Below are 17635 nucleotides of genomic sequence, written 5' to 3' on the forward strand. Positions count from 1 at the left end.
TAGAGATGTACAGCATGGAAACAGACCCTTCGGTCCACTTTGCCATTATTCTGTATAGCCTTGCAAATGTCTTTTTCAAAATACAGAACAATCCAATTCCCTTTTTTAAAACCTCAGCTGAGTGTTACGACATGAATACGCCTTTCCAGGTCCTGCCCATCCATTGTGAAAATGTTACCTAGTGTTGTTGCTTCTTTTTCCAAATCAAAACCTGATTTTTGAAGTACTTTGTTTGTCTCCATACTGCCAACCTGTTGGGTTTCTCCAGCATTTTCCATGTTTTATTACTGATTTCCAACTTCTGTAAAATTTCACTTTCATTCCATTAAGTCTGTACCATCTCACTCTCAATCCTTTCATTGTTTCTACCCATCCCCCTCATTTGATTTTTGATTTTTTAAAAAAATTATTACATCTTCTCCCAAGCTTCAGTGTTCTCCCAGGACAACCCCCTCATTTGTCTTTCTATGTGGCAAAGGTCCTCCATTCCCTGGGACTATTCTTGTGAATCTTTTCTGCATTATCTCCCACATGCCTTTTTACATCCTTTCTCAAGTGTGCTACCCAAACCTGCATACAATACTCCAGTTGAAGACTAACCGATGTTTTATATCAAGTGATTTTAATTATTTTGCTGTTTCAGCCTCTGTCCTTGTTGATTGAGCCCAGGATGCTGTCTGCAGTATTAACTACACCAAGTTTAAATAAAATATGTACATTAGCACCCAGATCACTTCACCCTTCTATCCTCTATAAAATAAAGAGCAAAATTCTATTGTAATTCCATCTTCTTCCAATCAAAATGAATCCCCTCACGCTATTCTGCATTTAATTTTCACCTGTCTGTCTCCAGCTATTTCACTAACCTCACACTCATTCTATACTATTGATATAATTTGCAATACTTATTCGCACATTAAAACTGCTTGGTAGATCAAGGTGTAGCTCACTTTTGGATATATCCTGGTCAGCAAATACCTTTATCATTGACCTTTTGGGGGCATGAAATAGAAATTTCCTTCAGTCGGAAGCAAAAGTTGGCTAATACTTTCTTTCTTGTCGTTCAGCCAATTTCAATTCCATAGTGCTACTGTGTCTTTTGTTCCAGGAACTCTAACTTTTTATTCCAGTCTGTCATGATACCTTTCATCTATTGACTTTTGGAATACCAAATACACCACATTAATAACCTTATCCTCATTGACATGTTCCATTGCCTCAGTAATAATTACGCAAGCTGTTCCAGTACAGCTACAACATTGTAGTTGTACACAGCAAAATGGAAAAGCATCCAGACATAACCTTTCCCAAAAATGAAAAAGGACAAATCCGACCTGGACAATGGCTAGCTCAAATGATTACTCATATCGTCAAGTATTTTTATGGGACTATAATCATGAGCAGCACTTACTCAATGATAACTTGCTCCATTTGAGCTCTACCAAGGCCAACCAGCTCCTGACATAATTTCAATCCTTGATCAAACAAGCTCAAGAGATTTGCAACAGCAAGAGACGTGAGAGTAACTGACTGCCCTTGACACCCAGACAGCAATTGGACTAGATTAGGTTAGGATATCTGGTCGGCATGGATGAGTTGAACGCAGGGTCTGTTTCTGTGCTGTAAATCACAATGACTCTATGATCAAGTCTGGAATCAAGGAGTATTTCTAAAATGTCATGGACCAGACCAGGTTTTCCCCAACATATAGTAAGGAGACTACATAAATTTTTCTCATTTTTTTTAAGGTGTTCAAGATGTGATTTGATTGGTCCATCTTTAGGCTTTAATCAAATGAAGTTTATTCTTATGACACTGAATACAAAGAAAAATTGGCATGACTTTAACTCTGTTGGAATATTTAATGAGATAATGTTTTACTTAACCAGCAATCAGCAACTGTTCCAATATAAGCAGCATCTCATAAACACAGCCTTGGCAAGACAATTTAGCAAAACGTTAAAGTTCTCACATGCTGCCTCTCCCTCCAGTCTAGCAGAATAACATACTGAAAGCAACAGTCTGCCTCATTTTATTTTGAAGATGAAGCCTCTTGCCTCAGATTCTTGTAGTAGGAGCTCAAGCTGTTCGCTCAGCAGCAGCAGAAACTTTCACGTTAACTGAAAGAAAAACAAAAAAAAACTTCCTAGGTCTATGTGATCCCTCATCTTGGCTACTCATGCCTCTTTTTGCATAACTTGGCGAGGGGGGAAGAAACATTCAGAAATACCTCCAAGCTGTTTACCAACTGCTTGGCTGAAGCAGACGTTCCTGCACTACTGGCAACACCTCTCTGCAAGAGAAACAGCACCAAACACATCTCTCTTAAAGGTACAGTACTGTCACAAAACTAGAAGTATTGGAAATCAGGGAAGGAGAGCTCTGGTTGTAATCATACCAAGCACAAAGGATAACTGATTATCAATAACCACACCAATCAGCTTGGTCCTGGGACATCACTGGAGGATGTCAGGATACTGTCATTGGCATAATTATTCTCAACTGATATTCCTCCCACTGTAAGGTCATAAATGGGAATATTCTGTGTGCGATGTTCCACATTTATTTACCACTCCTCAGAGGCTGAAGCTGCCTTTATCCATAGAAAGCAAGACATGGCCAACATTTCTGGGTTGTGGGCTAAGTTGTAAGTAACACCTGTGCCACAAGTGCCAGGTAAGTAAATGTCCCAACAATAAATCTCTGCAATCTACCCTTGACATTCAATGGCATTAGTGTCATTGAATTCCCCAGTATCAATGTTCTGGAGGTTATCATTGATCAGAAACTGAAGAAGATCAGCGATAGAATCCTCTATGGACACTGAAATAAATACAAGATGCTGGAGAAATTGAGCTAGTCTGGCAACAAAGAAACCTTTGACATTAAGTCCAGTAAGACACTTCAGCTGTCAGATCTGCTGAATCCCTCCAGCACTGTTTTAATTAAAGATTTCCAACATTTGCAGTATTTTCCTCTTTCAAATTATATATATTGAATAAATGAAAATATCAGCATTAATTATGCATGGCCTGTTCAGTAAATTTGTAAAATACTTATTTGATTAGTAAATGTGTAATACAATACTCTTGTTCTTGAATCTGCTCTCACCAGCTGATTATGCACTTAAAATGATATTGTTTCCTTTTTCTATTTGATTATTCCATTGGAGTAGTGCATGTGGCATGGTGGCTCACTGGTTAGCACTGCTGCATCACCGTGCCAGGGACCCAGATTCAATTCCAGCCTCTGTCTGTGTGGAGTTTGCACATTCTCCCTGTGTCTGCTTGGGTTTCCTCTCGGTGCTCTGGTTTCCTCCTGCAGTCCAAAGGTGTGCAGGTTAGGTGAATTGGCCATGCTTAAATTGCCCATAATGTTCAGGGGTGTGTAGAGTAGGTGCATTAGTCAGTGATAAATGTGGAGTAATAGGATAGGGGAATGGGTCTGGGTGAGTTACTCATTGGAGGGTCGGTGTGGACTTGTTGGGCCAAAAGGCCTGTTTCCACAGTGTAGGTATTCTATTTTAAAAAAATAGAATAATTTAATAGTTGGCATCACTACTCTCTGGTGTTCAGCTGGGACAGTCATGACAAGTCATCAGCAGTCTTTTTTGTATGTAGATACTAATTAAAATAGTTTCCTGTACATTATAGAGACTGAAATGTAAACTGGGTCAGAATTGTATCCTTTCTCCTCAAGATTTAAATTCAAACTGAGTCCATATCAAGTGAAAATGTCTGCCATAAGGAAGGTTTCCTGTGTGAAAACCATCTGAGAGTTTTTATAGTATAAGCTCCAGCATTGCAGCAATCTAATCCAGAACTGAGCATCAATGATAGTCACTATCAGAATGACGGAAGGTGTCTGGTAAATAATAATATTAATTGAGCTTCACAAACTCAACAAAACATGCCTTCTTTCAGATGTCACCTTTTAAGATGGATTTTTTTATGTGCAATAAGGTGGAGCAAATGAGCTGACAAAAAATTCATTGGGCAGCTCAGCTATGAAATTATGATGCAAAAATGTTTTATGCTTGAGTCCTGAAAGGACCTGTTGATTAGAGTGAAGGGAGCTGAGTTAATGTTTCGGAGTGTGGAACATCTTCTCTTTAATCTGGGGAATTTATAGCATTCAGTCGCATAGCACAGTCTATGCTGGCCATGTTCTCAAACTAAACTAATCCCACCTGCCTGCATTTGGTCCAAATCCCTCCAAACATTTCTTAATCAAGTACTTATCCAAATGTCTTTTTTTTTGCCTTAAGTTAGTCACATCTTGTTTCTACTTTTAGCCAGCAGCTAATTCCTTTTGGCTCAAACAAGATTATCTCTTCTGTTAAGATCTTCTATCCACCTTTAACATGGACCTTCATTTTGTTTTATTTTACCCACTTCCCCCTTGTTCAAAATCTATTGCATTTCCAACGATACCGGTTCTGATAAGGGTCAGTGGCCTGAACTGTTCACTCGAATGTGTTGTCTTCCTCCATTAATTATTTGAACTGACCAGTATTGCACCAGGCAAGTTATGCTTTCCAGGGGTTTTTACTTTTACACATCTTGTTTGGTGAAAGCAATCTTCAGATTTTGGTTGATCACTTCAATAGCTAAGAGCGTCCACAGGAACCTTGAATTTGGCAGTCTCATGGATCCTCACTGAGAGTTTAGACATGAGGTATTTACATTGCTGAAACCAGTTCCCTTCTCCTGATCCTGGAATCTGTGGCTCATGTGGAATTAGAAGCTTGTAAGGGATGCAGCCAATCAAGAGTGCTGTAATCCTTTATTGTGTAAAGGTACCTACTCACTCACTGCCCACAGCCTACCAGTTGCACTCAACTCCTTTTGGGCACTTTTGTTGTACATTTATTGACTGTTCTTTTAAAATTTGCACATCTGTTTCATCATTATAGCATCCCATCCGTACAACTCCATTCTTCACAAGCCACATTTTCAAAAGGTCCCCATTCCAAGCTTAACCAGAATTAGTTAATGCTCTGAGAGATATTACCTTGTAAAACTCTACTTGATTTTTGAGAGAACAACTATTGCAAAGAAGATTCACATTTCCCTGCATAAGGACATGAGGGTGAAATGTTCCTCCTGTCACTTCATACTTGGAACATCTGTCTGTCTTTATTGCAGACATTGGAAATTATGTCAATTTAAATTCAGGGAAGTTCCTAAAATTAGTCAGACCATATAATTTTGTTTTATCTGGTGGTGAAATACAAATTGTTTAGACAGCTTGTTATATTTGATTACCTGACATTGTAGGACACAGCCAGTCATCTCTCTTCTCCTTTGCTCACTGACAATCCTCTCTGCCTAGGCAAAAGTGAGGACTGCAGATGCTGGAGATCAGAGTCTAGATTTGAGTGGTTCTGGAAAAGCACAGCAGGTCAGGCAGCATCCGAGGAGCAGGAGAATCGACGTTTCGGGCAAAAGCCCTTCATCTCTGCCTGTTCATCTGCCTCTTTGAGGAAGTTGTTCCCTATGACAATGCAGCTATTCCTTTGAATTAGATCTCTATATGCAACTTGGAGTATCTGCAGTCATGAATTTTCTACCTACAGGTGATTTAATCTGAGTTTATTTGAAGAACTGTACTCTGAAGAAAACAATGCACAAATAGCTGAACTAAAAGCAAACTATTGGGGATGCTGGAAAGTTGAAACAAAGAAAATGGTCTGGAGAAACTCAGCAGGTCTGGCAGCACCCTATGGAGAGAAAAACAGTAAACGTTTTGAGTCCAGTACATGTTTCAGAGAATAGTCATCCTGGATTCAGCATTAATTCTGTTTTTCTCTCTTTCTATAAATGCTGTCAGACATGAGTCTCTCTGGGAATTTTAGTTTTTATTTACATACAAACATATCCTAATTGTTGGGGTCTTGCTGTGTCCAAGTAGTATTTCCCTTTTATTTGCTCCCTGAATTTCTCAATGCATTGTGCCTATTTAATATTGAACAATTGTTCCCTGACAGAACACTTTCCAACAACTCTCACTATTTACCTTATTAGTTATGCAGTCATGTTTAGCTGGTGTTTGGGGCCAGAATTTAGTTGAGACAGTCATTTGATGCATGAGGTCCATAAATTGCACTTTGTGATAATGTATCTTTTGTTTCGATTAAGTGTCTGTTTTAAGGCCATTGCCTTTTGAAAGGCTCCATATTGTACACAAGTGGAGCCCCTTCCTTCAGAGAATGAAACTCTTACTCTGCACACTTCGGGGCAGCTTTTTTCTATTTTAATTGCACATTTTGCAACTTGAGCAAGGATGGAAGGCAGACGCAGGATGTGTTGTATGGAGTGAATCACAGGCTCAGCACCTGTCTCAATGCCATACCGTCTTCCAAACCTCCAAGTTGCTTTTCTTCTTTGCCTTCACAGTCAGCCTGATCATCTTTGATCTTCCACACATTCCCATTCGACTTTATTTAACAACAGTTCATCTCCCTACTTTACTGCCTGAGCACCAGACATAGAGTTTAGTTATGCAAAACATAAACTTAGGTCTCACCATCAAAGCCAGGATGATGGTGACCATCGATGACATCATCCTCCATTCCTGTAGCATCCTGTGATCTATTGTCTCCCACACCCTTGTATTCTGAGTGGCCCCTTTCACAACTATTATCATCTACACATCCCGGCATGAAAATCAATCCCCACAATTGATTTTCCCCACTACGGCAGTGGTTCCTGATCAACAGCATTTGATTTTGTCTTTGGACCCCTTGGACTGATTCCAGCCCAGATTCGAGCGGTGCTGGAAAAGCAAGTCAGGCAGCATCGTAGGAGCAGGAAAATTGACGTTTCAGGCAAAAGCGCATCATCAGGAATGAGGCCAGCCTCATTCCTGATGATGGGCTTTTGCCCAAAACATCAATTTTCCTGCTCCTTGGATGCTAACTGACCTGCTGCGCTTTTCCAGCACCACTCTAATCTTGACTCTAATCTCCAGCATCTTCAGTAACTCTTTTTTTGCCTGATTCTAGCCCACCCTCCTGACCAATTTTGAAAAACCACTCCACGGTTGCTGTTCAGCTCCCCACCTGAATCACTGTTAATCTCCAAATCTTTTGTGCTAGATATGCATGACTGACCATGGCCCATTTCCTAGACTGTAATTACCTATACCCACTCACTATAGACAGCAAGCGGCAAAACTGAACATGTCCAAGCTCTTGGGCTGAGAAAGGACAATGTCGTGAACTAGTGTGCTGGAGCCCATTGATTTTGAAGGGTGTCTCCCTTGACTTTACTAAGGATTACTCTCAGACTTTGAGACATGGTCATTCGATTGAAGCATATGCAGTGTACTTGCTGCATATACCGATGGCATATGGTGGAGGTGTGACGTTTGCATAGCATGGTACTGTGTAGGAACATGTCCATCCCCTTGACTGATAACTGCTGACAACTATGGCAAGCTGCCTGGCTTTGTGTCTGAGCTAAACAGCAAGAAAAGAGAGAATCACTGTTCACATGTCTGTTCTGAAAGAGGTGGCAAGTTCAGAAAGGCAAAGTATGGTCGAAATGCATGAATAGCGTTCTGAGGTAAAGGTCACTTGACACGAAACATTGACTCCCTGAAACAGAGAATGCTGAGGAAGCTTGGCAGGTCTGGCAGTATCTGCGTAGAAAAAGTTAATGTTTCAAATGCAGTATAACTCCTCTCCAGAACTCAGCCAACATGTTTTTCTATAAGAGAAATCCCATTTAATCAGTCTTTTGGAGCTGTTTGAAAAAGTAACATGCGAGGAGGAAGGGGAACTAGTAGCTGTATTACACTGATATACAAAAGGCATTTGATAAGGTCTTGCATCAAACGTTTTATGACAGAAAATAACTCATTGTATGTGGGGGTAGGGTGCAGCATATTGGAATGGATCCATAATTGGCTGGCAAATGGGAAGCAAAGTGTATGCGTAAATGGATCATTTTAAAGTTCTGTTTGCCGAGCTGGGAATTTGTCTTGCATATAATTATATTCTTATCGTTTCTTAGTGATTTTAGTGCTTCCCTCTCCTTGGTGTTGAGGTTATGTGTTTGTTTTTTTTCTTGTTATCAGCGGTACGATACTTTGTCTCACAGTTTGTTGTGTCTCTTCTGTCAGTCCATTGTTCCTGAGTGTGCATTCTAGTGCTGTTAGGAAGTCTGCTGTCTTGGCGTCCCTGTGGTTGTAGTTGAGTCCCTTGGCCAGTATGGTTCTTTCCGTGTCTGAGAGCTGTCTGTGGGAGAGGTTTTTAACCCAGGTGTGTGTTGTGGTGTCCTCTTCGTTGTGTGTTAGTTTGGCCATTTTTTCTTTTAGTGCCATTTTTTTGCGGTGTGTGGTCCTGTTCTGTCCTATGGTGACGGCCTGTTCTATGGTCCGGGTCCATTCCTGATTGGTGGTTTTTGAAATTAACGATTTTTGGCGCGCAAATTCTTGTCTGTATTTGTGTAGTCTGTTGTGAGCGTCTGTAATCATTACCTGGATCATCCTGAATCCGTTCTGTCTGGCTGGGTCCCTGGCTTGTGGATTGTTGACTGGTGGTCTGTATCTGACACATGGTTGAAGGATTCGATTCTTTCGGCAGTCATGCAGGAACTGGAGTTGTTTGTATGTGGCGCTTAGGCGGTTGGCATAGGATTCCCATTTCCTGGCTTGTCTTAGCGTCTCTCGCCCGTAGGTGTTCAAAGTTTCGTAGAAGATTTGTAGCTCGGGTGCTCGTTGTTGTGGTTCTGTTCGCCAAGCTGGGAATTTGTCTTGCATATAATTATATTCTTATTGTTTCTTAGTGATTTTAGTGCTTCCCTCTCCTCGGTGTTGAGTTTATCTGTTTGTTTCTTTCTTGTTATCAGCGGTATGATACTTTGTCTCACAGTTTGTTGTGTCTCTTCTGTCAGTTCATTGTTCCTGAGTGTGCATTCTAGTGCTGTTAGGAAGTCTGCTGTCTTGGTGTCCCTGTGGTTGTAGTTGAGTCCCTTGGCCAGTATGGTTCTTTCCGTGTCTGTGAGCTGTCTGTGGGAGAGGTTTTTAACCCAGGTGTGTGTTGTGGTGTCCTCTTCTTTGTGTGTTAGTTTGGCCATTTTTTCTTTTAGTGCCTTTTTTTTAGTGCAAGACAAATTCCCAGCTCGGCGAACAGAACCACAACAACGAGCACCCGAGCTACAAATCTTCTACGTAACTTTGAACACCTACGGGCGAGAGACGCTAAGACAAGCCAGGAAATGGGAATCCTATGCCAACCGCCTAAGCGCCACATACAAACAACTCCTGTTCCTGCATGAATGCCGAAAGAATCAAATCCTTCCACCATGTGTCAGATACAGACCACCAGTCAACAATCCACAAGCCAGGGACCCAGCCAGACAGAACGGATTCAGGATGATCCAGGTAATGATTACAGACGCTCACAACAGACTACACAAATACAGACCAGAAATTGCGTGCCAAAAATTGTTAATTTCAAAAACCACCAATCAGGAATGGACCCGGACCATAGAACAGGCTGTCACCGTAGGACAGAACAGGACCACACACCGCAAACAAACGGCACTAAAAGAAAAAATGGTCAAACTAACACACAACGAAGAGGACACCACAACACACACCTGGGTTAAAAACCTCTCCCACAGACAGCTCACAGACATGGAAAGAACCATACTGGCCAAGGGACTCAACTACAACCACAGGGACGCCAAGACAGCAGACTTCCTAACAGCACTAGAATGCACACTCAGGAACAATGGACTGACAGAAGAGACACAACAAACTGTGAGACAAAGTATCGTACCGCTGATAACAAGAAAGAAACAAACAGATAAACTCAACACCGAGGAGAGGGAAGCACTAAAATCACTAAGAAACAATAAGAATATAATTATATGCAAGACAAATTCCCAGCTCGGCGAACAGAACCACAACAACGAGCACCCGAGCTACAAATCTTCTACCAAACTTTGGATCATTTTAAAGTTTGCAAGATGTAAAGAGAGGTATGTAGCCAGCTTCAGTGCAGGGATCTTGATTGTTCACAAATTATAAGTCTCTTGGACGAAGTGACGGAAGTTTGATACGTTTGCTGAATTATCAATGACATAAAATGGAGAGGAAATTTAATTTGTGTCAAGGATAGGCAGGCCTCAAAGATACATATGGGTCATGTTAGTGGGCAAAGATCTTGCAAGTGGAGAAGTGTGGGGATATGTGCAACAGTCCATGTCATCAGGGAGAATTAAAATAAGAGTATTATCTAAATGGTGAGAGATTGCAGCACTCTGAGATGCAGTTAAAACGAAATCTATTCTGGCATAAGATATAGCAAGTAATTAGGAAACCGTAACAAAAGTAGGGAACTTGGTCTTCAGTTACACAGATCACTAGTGAGATCACATCTGCAATACTAGACACAGCACTCATTACCTTATTTTTTATGAAGAATGGAAATGAATTGGAAGCCTGTGGAGAAGGGGGGAGTTGCGGGGAAATGTTGGAAGGACCAGACTTTTTTTTAGATTAGATTACTTACAGTGTGGAAACAGGCCCTTCGGCCCAAACAAGTCCACACCGCCCCGCCGAAGCGTAACCCACCCATACCCCTACATCTACATCTACCCCTTACCTAACACTACGGGCAATTTAGCATGGCCAATTCACCTGACCGGCACATCTTTGGACTGTGGGAGGAAACCGGAGCACCCGGAGGAAACCCACGCAGACATGGGGAGAACGTTGTATCTATTGGAGTTTAGAAGAGGAGGAGGCAACTTAATTGAAATGTATGATCCTGATGGGTCTTCAGTGGGGGAATGAGACTCTTTATTTTGAAGGAGAATCTAAAACTGGGGATCACTGTTTTAAATAAGGGGTCAACTATTTAAGACGTTAGATTTAAATTATTTCGATTGACATGCATGTGTCTTAGGAACTCACTTCCTGAAAAGGGTCTGGAAGTAGAGTATTTGATTATTTTCAAAAGAGATGGATAGATTGTTGGTAAACAAAGGGATGAGAGGTTATCGGGATCAGGCAGAGATCTATTTCATTCTGGCAAGTGATATTTTCTGATTGTGATTTGAAGGTTGTTAATCATTTGAATTGTAAGAAAAGAATGGGGCCAGGGTAGTGCTGGGAGAGTTCAAATCAGGAGTACATGCTGTGAGGGAAAACAGTTAGAGACAAAACACACTGCAATTGCTAGAATCCAAGTAGACCAGCAGGAAGCTGAAAGAACACAGCCAGCCAGGCAGCATCAGGAGGTGGAAAAGTCAACGTTTTGGAAATAACCCTTCTTCAGGACTGAGGGTGGTATAAGGGGAGCTGCAGATAAATGAGGAGGGGGGTGATGGCATGGTGGTGAGGTAGGGATAGGTGAACACAGGTAGAGGGTACGACCTGGTTGGTCGATGGGGAGGCATGTCTGAGGGACTAGGTTGTACCCTCTCCCTGTGTTCAACTATCCCTACCTCTCCAACCCACCCACCTTTCCCCACTCTCCCTTTATCTGCACCTCCCCTTACCCACACCCCCAGTCCTGAAGATGGGTGATACCCAAAACATTGACTTCTCCACCTCTGGATGCTGCTTAGCTTCCTGTGTTCTTCCAGCCCCCTGCCTGTCTACCTACAAGGAAAAACAGTGTCGGTGTTTATTCCTACTTTCCTCGGTCCTCAAATTTCCTCCAGATATCAAAAGCCCAAAGTAGTTCTAACAATGGAATACAGAGGAACCGTGATTTTCCGAACGACATGGGCAGGGGGTATTTTGTTTGGATACTCGAATGTTCAGATAATCGAATGTTCGGATAATCAAATGTTCAGATAATCGAATGCCGGATAACACAGTTTAGCCAAGCATCAGGACCTTGAGATTTTGTTCGGATATAATCCAAAATTCAGCGAATCGAATGCCAGATAATTGAGGTTTCTCAGTATCTCTGATGTTCTTCATTAAAGCAAGGTACACTACAAAAAACAAACTTGCCCATACAAGACTTACAATCATGAGTGAACCCGCTTTTGTGGAACTGTCTAAAGAGCAGAGCAGGCTTGCGGGGCTAAACTCTCATTTCTTATGCTCTTAACAAGTGATCAGCGTGCCCTGTCCTAACTTTCAGTTTTTTTACTATCAACTTCTCCTGAGCCAGCTAATTGTGCTGTGAAGCAAGTTTCTTTCTGTCCTCTTTTCATACAAAGAAGCTGTGCATTTACGCTCTTGAGGTGCCTGCAACAGATAATTAATTTGACACCAGTAAACATCACAAATGTGTTATGTTTTCCACATTGATTTAATTGATTCACTCATTAGGACTGGATCATCTCCCTGGAAAGATGTTTATTTCTGGCTTCTAATGAATTTTGACCTCATCTTTAGCCTGCTTACATTTTGGTATCCAATCAGCTGTATGATATTTACACAATTGTATGACAATCTCAAATTCAAGTCATAAATAGTGCACATTATGCACCACTTTCATTTATTTTTTAAGCAAAACCAACTTTTTAAGAGTTACGCTGAGTTCCAATATTCAATATAAACATACATTCCTTAAGCAAAACACAAACACATTAAAATCCATGAATCTTTTAGTCATTAGGTCATCACCAGGCTTTGTGTTTTCTTGCCATTTAATTTTGTTAACTTTCATTTACTTCATTTTGGCTAACCCAGCCAATTTTGGGTTAACATCTACAGTATCATAAGAAATACAACACAAAATGAAATACTGTTGTTCTGCATCTCAATCTATTCCAAATATTCATAAGAAAGTGATTATATTAAAAAGTACCATGTTACTAAACTATTAAAAAAATTTGGTAATGACATTTTGCATTACTTAAAGGGGTCAATCTAGATTTATATCCTCTCCTCTTGCCTGAATACATTTAATTCTAGATCACAGAGTCTATTGTTTCACTGAGCTGGATATATTAGTATTCAATCATGGAAAATTAATTCTCAGGAGAGGTCAAAGATCTTGCAGGACAGGTCCCTCTCGGCAGGAGTGCACTCCATCAGTTGGTGCAAGACAATGTTTTCAGATCATTACGAAATAATTCTTTGACCTCGACTCTCGGTATTCACAAGGCTATGTCTGTCTCTTTATTGACTACGTAGAGCAGTTGATCTTCCGTAATTACACCGGCACCACTCCCCACCTCTTCCTCCGCTACATTGATGACTTCATTGGCGCCACCTCATGCTCCCGTGAGGAGGTTGAGCAATTCATCAACTTCACCAACACATTCCACCCTGACCTAAAATTTACCTGGACCATCTCTGACACCTCCCTCCCCTTCCTGGACCTCTCCATCTCCATTAATGACGACCGACTTGACACTGACAGTTCTTACAAACCCACCGACTCCCACAGCTACCTGGATTACACCTCTTCCCATCCTACCTCTTCAAAAATGCCATCCCGTATTCCCAATTCCTCCGCCTCCACCGGATCTGCTCCCAGGAGGACCAGTTCCACCACAGAACACACCAGATGGTCTCCTTCTTTAGAGACCGCAATTTCCCTTCCCACATGGTTAAAGATGCCCTCCAACGCATCTCATCTACATCCCGCACCTCCGCCCTCAGCCCCCACCCCTCCAACCATAACAAGGACAGAATGCCCCTGGTGCTCACCTTCCACCCTACAAACCTTCGCATAAACCAAATCATCCACTGACATTTCCGCCACCTCCAAACAGACCCTACCACCAGGAATATATTTCCCATCCCAACCCTTTCCGCTTTCCGCAAAGACTGTTCCCTCCGCGACTACCTGGTCAGGTCCACACCCCCCTACGACCCACCCTCCCATCCTGGCACTTTCCCCTGCCACCGCAGGAACTGTAAAACCTGCGCCCACACCTCCTCCCTCACCTCGATCCAAGGTCCTAAAGGAGCCTTCCATATCCACCAAAGTTTCACTTGCACATCCACTAATATCATTTATTGTATCCATTGCTCCCGATGCGGTCTCCTCTACATTGGGGAGACTGGGCGCCTCCTAGCAGAGCGCTTTAGGGAACATCTTCGGGACACCCGCACCAATCAACCACACCGCCCCGTGGCCCAACATTTCAACTCCCCTTCCCACTCTGCCGAGGACATGGAGGTCCTGGGCCTCCTTCACCACCGCTCCCTCACCACCAGATGCCTGGAGGAAGAACGCCTCATCTTCCGCCTCGGAACACTTCAACCCCAGGGCATCAATGTGGACTTCAACAGTTTCCTCATTTCCCCTTCCCCCACCTGACCCTAGTTCTAAACATCCAGCTCAGCACTGTCCCCATGACTTGTCCGGACTTGTCCTACCTGCCTATCTCCTTTTCCACCTATCCAGTCCACCCTCTCCTCCCTGACCTATCACCATCATCCCCTCCCCCACTCACCCATTGTACTCTATGCTACTTTCTCCCCACCCCCACCCTCCTCTAGCTTATCTCTCCACGCTTCAGGCTCACTGCCTTTATTCCTGATGAAGGGCTTTTGCCCGAAACATCGATTTCGAAGCTCCTTGGATGCTGCCTGAACTGCTGTGCTCTTCCAGCACCACTAATCCAGAATCTAAATATTTAGCAAGGGCAAAGCAGAAGAGAGCCGGTGGTGAGGAAAATGAACAGACTAACCTTCAGATGCCTTGCTCCCAACTCTCTGGTATTCTCATCTTGCATTTGTATCATGAAAAGCCTTAGGGTTTTGACTTTTTAATTCCTAAGTCTCCTGACCACTTCCGGTCCATTCTTAATGCTCAAAACAAATGAGAGAAGGAGTCTCAAAGCCGGTCTTGCCTGTCTGGTGCCATGTTATTACTGGTCTGAAGAGAAACTTAGAAATGAGCAAATGTTGCAGTTATCATGGTACACAACACTGAATCTCTTTCTTCATCCAACATGAGGGAATATGAATAGCTAGGAGCCAAATTTAAAAATATAGCAATGAAAGATTCACCAATGACTTATTAATTGACCAATGTGCAAATTGGCTTATGATAAATAAGATGAGAGAATTGAATATATGGATCAATGATTGGTATGGGAAAAATGAGTTTTTACACATGGTATAGTCGTACTAGGGCTGGAGAAAGTAGGGGCTGTACCACTGAGATAATCTGCATCCTACTGGACTGGGACCAATGTTCTGCATTTTCTATAACTATGCATAGAGAGAAGGATTTAAAGTAAATGGTCAAGGGTGACGAGGGATACATTTTGAAAGTGGTGCAGGATAGTCACACTAGCAACAGTAACCTGAGAGTGGCAGAAAAAGACACCAATGAAGTCAGAGTCGGGAAACATAGCTTTAAATTGGAGGTGAGGGAGAGCTTTTGTGAAGGGTGATTTGGAATCGAAAAATAAAAATTGAGTCAATAAAAATGTTGTCAGTAAAGTTATATTGAGTGAGATAAATTAAGTTCACCCAAGGAATAGTAATGAAAAATAAAACTGAAACCACTTTATATGAAACTTGTGCAATAAAGTAGATGATTTAGAGGTGCAAGTAGAAGTAAACAAATCAGATTTAGTTACCCATTAGAAAAGCAGAAACTGCTGGTGGGTGTGAGTTAATAGGCTCCCTTCCAGTAGTTTAAATGATTGAGAAAACCATAGATTAATGGAAGTTATTACAAAGACAACACAATAATTATGTGGGTTTTAATTTTCATACAGACTAGGCAAATCAATTTGACAAAGGTGACTTTGAAGATAAGTTTACAAAATGCTATTATGGATTTTTCCTAGAACTATGTTATGGAAATATTCAGGCATAAATTTTATTTTACATCCAGTATTATGCAATGAAGCCAGGCTGACAATATCATATTAAAAGATCTATTGGCAAATAGCGGCCATTTCAGCATTAAGTTTGTGATTGGAGTATGTAATTTGTAAACGTGGAACTTGATCTTAAATAAACTCAATTATGTATATGTATAGAACTTGTTAAAGTTAATTGGGTAATTACAGAATTTTTTGACTGAAAATAAGCACCAGGGAACTATAAAATTTAGGATTCAAAATGTTGGACAGAAACACACTCCATTGAAAACAAAGGATTATGAGAAGGATCTGGTTATGATAATTAAGAACAGTATTAGATTAAAACAAAAAGCTGACAAGTTGCAAAGAATAACTAGTTATTCTAAGGATTATTTTAAGAACTAGGAGTTGATTTTTTAAAAAGCTGTATTATTTGAGAAGATTTGTAGCTCAGGTTGAGGTTCTGGGTGTAGGTTTGCTCGCTGAGCTAGAAGGTTCGTTTTCAGAGTTTCATCACCATATTAGGTAACTAGGCTTCATTCGGTGGCTCACTGAAGCCGTTACCTAGTATGGTGATGAAATGTCTGAAAAAGAACCTTCCAGCTCAGCGAGCAAATCTACATCTAGAGCGGCAATATAGAACATAAGAAGCTAGCAAGGAATCCAAAAAATGATTATAAGACCTCTTGCAAGGATATAAAAAGGAAGAGAAAGTATGTTTTTCCATTAAAAGTATCAGCTGGAGAAATATTATTGGAAGGAAGGGATGGCAGAATTATTGAACCTAAATTTTGTCTGCCTTCACAGTAGCAGACAAATTGCATGCATAAAGGGATAGTCTGGCATAAATAACAGGAAATTAGGTAATTAATAACAGAAAAGCATGTGTACAAGAGAAATTGAGCTATTAGCTTCATTGGGCCAGTCCTCAGGGGCTGATGACCTAAGTCCTAGGGATCTGAAAATTATATCTGTAGAGAGGATGGATTAAATAATCCCAGAAAATGCTGGAGAAACTTGGCAGGCCTGTGAACAAGCTGAGTTAATGTTTTGAGTCCATTATACTTCTGTATAGTGGATGCACTGGTTGTGGTCTTTCCTAGATTTTGGAATAGAAATCAGCAACTGTATCGCTGCTATTCAGAAAATAGGGTCCAGTAAGTCAATTTGCCTGACATCAGTCATCAGTTAATTGCTGAAACCTAAAAAAGTCAATTTAAGTAGTTCACTTGGATTTTCAAAAGGTATTCAGTGAGGTGCTACATAGTGATACACATGACAAGGTCTCATAAAGCTGTCATCATGGATAGAATGTTGGTTAATGGACAAGAAGCAGACACTGACGACAAATGAGACATTTTCAAATTGGCTGGTAGTGACTAGTTGCATGCCGCAAGGATCAGTATTGGAGTTTTGGTTATTTACAATCCACATTGTTGCCTGAGATTGTATTACTCTGTCTCTTTATCCAAGTTTGCACTGACATAAAGCAAGGTGTGAATGCAAGCTGTGAGGTGGATGTAGATTGCAAATAGATATATAGCCACGTCAAGTGAGTGAGCAATAAGGTGGTAAATGTGGTATAACATGAGGCAGATATGAAATTAGTCACTTAAACCATAGAATAAAAATGCAGAACTTTTTTAAACACATTAAATTTATAAATGTTGATGGTCAGAAAGAGTTTTGGATGTACTTCCACAAGGAAGGCACACCCCAAGGACAGCAACATTGTAGCAGAGCAGTGCACCTCTAATTTCTTAAGGGCAATAAATATCTGTCTAAACAGCAACCCCAAAATAGATGAGTAACTTTACTTTGCAAATAGGCATGTTGGCCTTATTTCAAGAGAACTAGAATGCAGGAATGAAGACATTTTGCTT

The sequence above is a fragment of the Chiloscyllium punctatum genome, chromosome 49 (assembly GCF_047496795.1).
Source record: "Chiloscyllium punctatum isolate Juve2018m chromosome 49, sChiPun1.3, whole genome shotgun sequence".
Lineage (NCBI taxonomy): Eukaryota > Metazoa > Chordata > Chondrichthyes > Orectolobiformes > Hemiscylliidae > Chiloscyllium > Chiloscyllium punctatum.